Here is a 6,000-nt window from a genome sequence, read left to right on the forward strand (position 1 = left end):
CTGATGAACATAAGTTCCTATATTCTGAGAGAAATATCTTTGCTCTAGGACGGAAATAGCATGCAAAACTTTACTACGTGAATCACAGTCGGCAAGCGTTTCTTCACTACACAGAGCAGGAAAAATGTGTGAGTGTGTTTGTGCTATCACCCATTAGTGGAGGCTCCGCTGCCGCGTAACGTCCAGAACCTGCCTCCCACCCTCAGTCAGCCTTTTGCCCAATTTCATCACTTTTCAGCTGTGGACACAGCCACAGTAAAAACAAATATTCGGATCATAGCTCTGGCGTGGCCCATTTCGACCTCCTCTCCCACACGTCCACGTCTTCGACTTCGGCCTCGTCCTCTGTTTACACCAACTGCGTAATACATGGTCATGGCTGCCAAATGCAGCTCCTTTTCACACTTGTCCTATATCTTACGCGTCTCAACTTGGTTCTCCGCATGGCGAGCATATCGGCGAACGTCAGCCAAACGAGGACCCTCACACCATCCCACGTAAATGTTCTTTACTTCAGTGGCGACATCTGGCATGAGGCCTTTAATTATTGCATTGCATGCAATACTCTCCCATGGTCCTGATTCATTACCCAAATCCCTTGGTCTCTGATGACCGCTGTGCTTGGTGACTTCCTCAAGGATATGGTGTACAAAATCATCAGTCCCTTCACCGGGTTTCTGTTTGCAGGTGTAAATGTGGGACATATTGATTTTGGTTGGAAATTGAGTGGTGATGGCTTGACACAGTCTTTGGATGGCTGCTTCATATTGAGCGTTATCATTATGTCCTCGTTCACTGTTGGTAGGTCGCAAATCCAGTTGTAGCATACTGGCCTCTATTTTGCAGAGGTCGGTCAGTTTGAACTTTTTTGCCAATATGCGACGCAATTCAACCCCGGTCGGGCAGAATTGTGCGCAGAAATCTCGCAACTCGTCAGCAAAATGGGGTCCAGAAATCTCTGGATCTGGTAAGCATTGTTATGCTTCCATGATGTCAGTCTCAGTCCAGGGTCGATAAACCAGTAATGGTCCAGTGGGAACTGCAACTTTAACCATAGGCATGGTTTGAATCTGGTTTTGTTTTTTCTCACGTTTAGATCTCTGAAGTCCAGATTGTGGGTAAAGGATTTTTGTCACTTGCGTTAAAAGTTCTTGGGCAGGTACGCTGGAGAACCAAATGTCTTCCTTTTCCTCATCATCAGACCTATGTAACTGATGTTGTGAGAATGATGGAATTTCTTCCCGAGGGAGGATGGAAGAAGTCCCTTCTTCCCGAGAGCCAGAGGCTTGTGGCAGGGCTGGCTGTTGTTGTTGCAGGCGTCGTGGAGGGCAGGAGTCCAGGTCTGGATCCGGCACAGCGAGAGCGTTCAGGGTGGGGTAAAGAGGTGCAGAAGGAGAAAAAGTGTTATCAGTGCAATATGGTGGTGGTTTAAAAGAAGATTCAGTCTTAATCAGAGCTGAATTATCTTTTCGTCCACATACTAAATTATTATCATCATTCCGTCATGGCATTTGTTTAACATTTTCCTTTCTTTCTCTTAATACACTTTATTTTTTCCAACATTCTATACCTTTCTTACTTCTTATTTAAACTTAATTTTCTTTTTTTTTGCTTCATCTCTTTCTCATATTTGCAAAACTTTTCTTCTAATTTTCTTATTTCTAACATACTAAAAGAACCTTCAGGTGGAAAACCTCTGGACCATATTTCTTTTTCATTTCAACATGCTTAGGTCCCCCGGTAGGGTCAAAAGTCTGAGACCTACTGTTTCCCATTCTCAGACTTGGAATGGGGAAATATATTCCTTCACTCAAAGGACGTCTCCAATGAGGACCTTAATCTGTACTCACACTTCTTCGGACTGCTTCAAAAGTTTCCCTTACCCATGAAATCTCTGTCTCACTAATGACACAACTGGGAAACCCTCTTTTATTCAAATAAAAACTAAAAAGCAGTCCTATCATCTCAGACTATCATATTTAAAAAATGATCCCAGCGCTGGTATTCAGGAAAAGGACCTGCCAGTCCTCTCTCTCAGAAAAGGCCTCGGAGGTATGAGGCTGGAACAGCTACTTCAGTCCAGGCTGGCCATGCACTGCGGTCCGGTCCAGAGACACCAGTCGAGGGATCCTGTTCGTGACGCCAAAATTGTGGACATAGAAGGGCATGTTGAAGGTGTGAATGTCCGACCATAGTTGGTAAAAAGCGGGTAAGAAAAGGTTAAAATACCCGACTCTACACAATCAATAGCGGGAGCGGAGTTGTTCGGCTAAAAGAAGGTGTGAAAGTCCTACCATGGTTTGTAAAAAGCGGGTAAGAAAAGGTTCGAATGCCAAAATATACACCATCAAAAGCGGAAGCCGAGGTGTTCGGCTGCACGTAGGTGTGAATGTCAGATCATAATTTGCAAAAAGCTGATGAGAAAGGTGTGAATGATCGACAATAATTGCTGAAAAATGTGTTAGAAAAGGTAAGAATGCCGGACCATTCATCATCAAAAGCGGGAGAAGAGGTGTTCGGCTGTAAGATGGTGCGAATGTCCGACCATAGTTGGTAAAAAGCGGGTAAGAAAAGGTTCAAATGCCCGAATACATACCATCAAAAGCGGAAGCGGAGGTGTTCGGCTGCAAGAAGGTGTGAACGTCCGACCAAAGTTTGTAAAAAGCAGGTAAGAAAAGGTGCGAATGCCCGAACATACACCATCAAAAGAGGGAGCGGAGGTGTTCCGCTGAAAGACGGTGTGAATGTCCGACCATAGTTGGTAAAAAGCGGGTAAGAAAAGGTTCGAATGCCCGAATATATACCATCAAAAGCGGAAGCGGAGGTGTTCGGCTGCAAGAAGGTGTGAACGTCCGACCAAAGTTTGTAAAAAGCAGTTAAGAAAAGTTTCGAATATCCAACCAAACATAATCAAAAGTGGGAGCAGAGCTGTTCAACTGCAAGTAGGTGTGAATGTCCACCCATAATTCCTGAAAAATGGGTAAGAAAAGGTGCGAATACCCAACCATACATCATCAAAAGAAGAAGTGGATGTGTTCTGCTACAAGAAGGTTTGAATGTCCGACCATAGTTTGTAAAAAGTGGGTAAGAAAAAGTTCGAATGCCCGAACATACACCATCAAAAGAGGGAGCGGAGGTGTTCCGCTGTAAGACGGTGTGAATGTCCCACCATAATTGGTAAAAAGCGGGTAAGAAAAGGTTAAAATACCCGACTGTACACAATCAATAGCGGGAGCGGAGTTGTTCGGCTACAAGAAGGTGTGAAAGTCCGACCATGGTTTGTAAAACGCGGGTAAGACAAGGTGCGAATGCCCGACAATGTATGATCAAAAGAGGGAGCGGAGGTGTTCGGCTGCAAGGTCTGAATTTCCAACCATAATTTGTAAACACCGTTGAAGAAAAGCCTCGAAAGCCCGACTATACACCATCAAAAGCGGGAGCAGAGGTGTTCAGCTGCAAGAAGGTCTGAATGTCCACCAATAATTACTGAAAAATGGGTAAGAAAAGGTGTGAATGCCCAACTATACATCATAAAAAGCAGAAGTGGATGTGTTCGGCCACAAGAAGGTTTGAATGTCCGACCATAGTTTGTAAAAGGCGGGTAAGAAAAGGTTCGAATGCCCGAACATACACAATCAAAAGAGGGAGCGGAGGTGTTTCGCTGCAAGGTGTGAATGTCCGAGCATAGTTTGTAAAAAGTGGGTAAGAAAAGGTTCGAATGCCAGAACATACACCATCAAAAGAGGGAGCGGAGGTGTTCCGCTGTAAGAAGGTGTGAATGTCCGACCATAATTGGTAAAAAGCGGGTAAGAAAAGGTTAAAATACCCGACTGTACACAATCAATAGCGGGAGCGGAGTTGTTCGGCTACAAGAAGGTGTGAAAGTCCGACCATGGTTTGTAAAACGCGGGTAAGACAAGGTGCGAATGCCCGACAATGTATGATCAAAAGAGGGAGCGGAGGTGTTCGGCTGCAAGGTCTGAATTTCCAACCATAATTTGTAAACACCGTTGAAGAAAAGCCTCGAAAGCCCGACTATACACCATCAAAAGCGGGAGCAGAGGTGTTCAGCTGCAAGAAGGTCTGAATGTCCACCAATAATTACTGAAAAATGGGTAAGAAAAGGTGTGAATGCCCAACTATACATCATAAAAAGCAGAAGTGGATGTGTTCGGCCACAAGAAGGTTTGAATGTCCGACCATAGTTTGTAAAAGGCGGGTAAGAAAAGGTTCGAATGCCCGAACATACACAATCAAAAGAGGGAGCGGAGGTGTTTCGCTGCAAGGTGTGAATGTCCGAGCATAGTTTGTAAAAAGTGGGTAAGAAAAGGTTCGAATGCCAGAACATACACCATCAAAAGAGGGAGCGGAGGTGTTCCGCTGTAAGAAGGTGTGAATGTCCGACCATAGTTGGTAAAACGCGGGTAAGAAAAGGTTAAAATACCCGACTCTACACAATCAATAGCGGGAGCGGAGTTGTTCGGCTAAAAGAAGGTGTGAAAGTCTACTTCGCATTCCGCACCTCCGCCCACCCGCTGCACTGAGCACTCTTCAGCCCTTTTAAATGGTATAACTTTACACTACCGCACGCTCCAGCGAGCACCATTCAAGCAACAACTTTGCACTCCAGCTTCGAACATCGGCACAGTCGCAACAAGTAATGCGACTCTACTCAGAGAAGTCACTCTGCACAGTAACAAGATTTCTTTTGCACAGACAGAAAGGGCTTCATCCGCAAAGGTAAAGCCTGCCAAAAATAGAAACAACTCATTAGTGCTGCTCAACATTGTACTTTGCAGTAAAAGAAAGAGCAAATCTAAAGATTCAGGAATCCGAGAATAAGCTTACTTCCATGAGTTCTTCACGATTTCGGATTTTGCTATAAAATGAATTCCTTCACTCAAACTAAATTAAAACTGCTAAACCGCTAATCTGTTACATACAAGGCAGATGTCAAATTCACCGAAATAGGATCTAAGGGTATTTGGCCAATCGAGCTGTAGCAGCTTCGGTAAAAGAGTATAAGTTGAAGAGTTTGTGAATAAAGGTGTGCGCACACATAGTGAGTTGTAGGAAAATAGGCAGGGAGCAATGCCGGCTGGGGTATAGGTTCTTGTATGTTGTCTGACTGTTTGATTTGAATGTGTTGTGTAAGTGTCCTGTTGAATGTTACATGTTTGGGCTTTGACATGCTTCACTGTGGTTGTTAACTGTGTGGTGTGTCCTGAAATGTTATATGTTTGGGCTGTGTGACATGCTTAATGCTTTTCAGTAGCAACCCACTTATTCATATATAGCAACTGACAACATAAGAAGTCCGGACATACTTTGATAGTAGTTGTAGAAGTATCCTTATTGATAATAGATAAACTAATTCATAGTGATAGAACAGTAGATGAACAGGTGCCTGCACATGTCTCATGAAAATAAAATGGGTGTATGATTGCTGACGGCAGAGCAATACTGCCAAACTTATGAGTTCTTGTGGCAAACTTGATTCAGTGTCTTGACGTGTATACACTGTTTGGCTGACTTGTCACAAGAAACAAAGTGTGTTTGATAAGATCCGACCATTTTATTACGGGAGGATCAGTATGTATGGATTCTGATGTGACTGATAAACCCATTCGTATCTTAAGCATAATCTAATACGTGAGACAACGCCCTGGCACACAATCAAAAAAAAAAAAGAGAGAGCGGTTTTGTGTCCCCACAGTCCATAATGTAGAAAAGAGAGAAAAAAGCCTTTCTGATTTGTTGTGTGTGCTCACAGTGCAGAGTGTAGAGAAAAGAGAGAAAAGAAAGCCGTTTTGGTGTCACGGGTGTTGTGACTTACACACACACATTTCTGAATTGAGAAAGGAAATTATTTTAGAGGAAGCACTAGAGTTTAGATCCCACATTTGTTGATAGGCATTCATTTAATTTTTCTTTTAATCAGTTTTAAAGTGAATACTAACTGAGAAATGAAAAAGGTGAAGAGTTTAGAAGCTTGGTTCA

The sequence above is a fragment of the Leuresthes tenuis genome, unplaced genomic scaffold (genome assembly GCF_036924035.1).
Source record: "Leuresthes tenuis unplaced genomic scaffold, fLeuTen1.0.hap1 SCAF_21, whole genome shotgun sequence".
NCBI classification, from domain to species: Eukaryota; Metazoa; Chordata; class Actinopteri; order Atheriniformes; family Atherinopsidae; genus Leuresthes; species Leuresthes tenuis.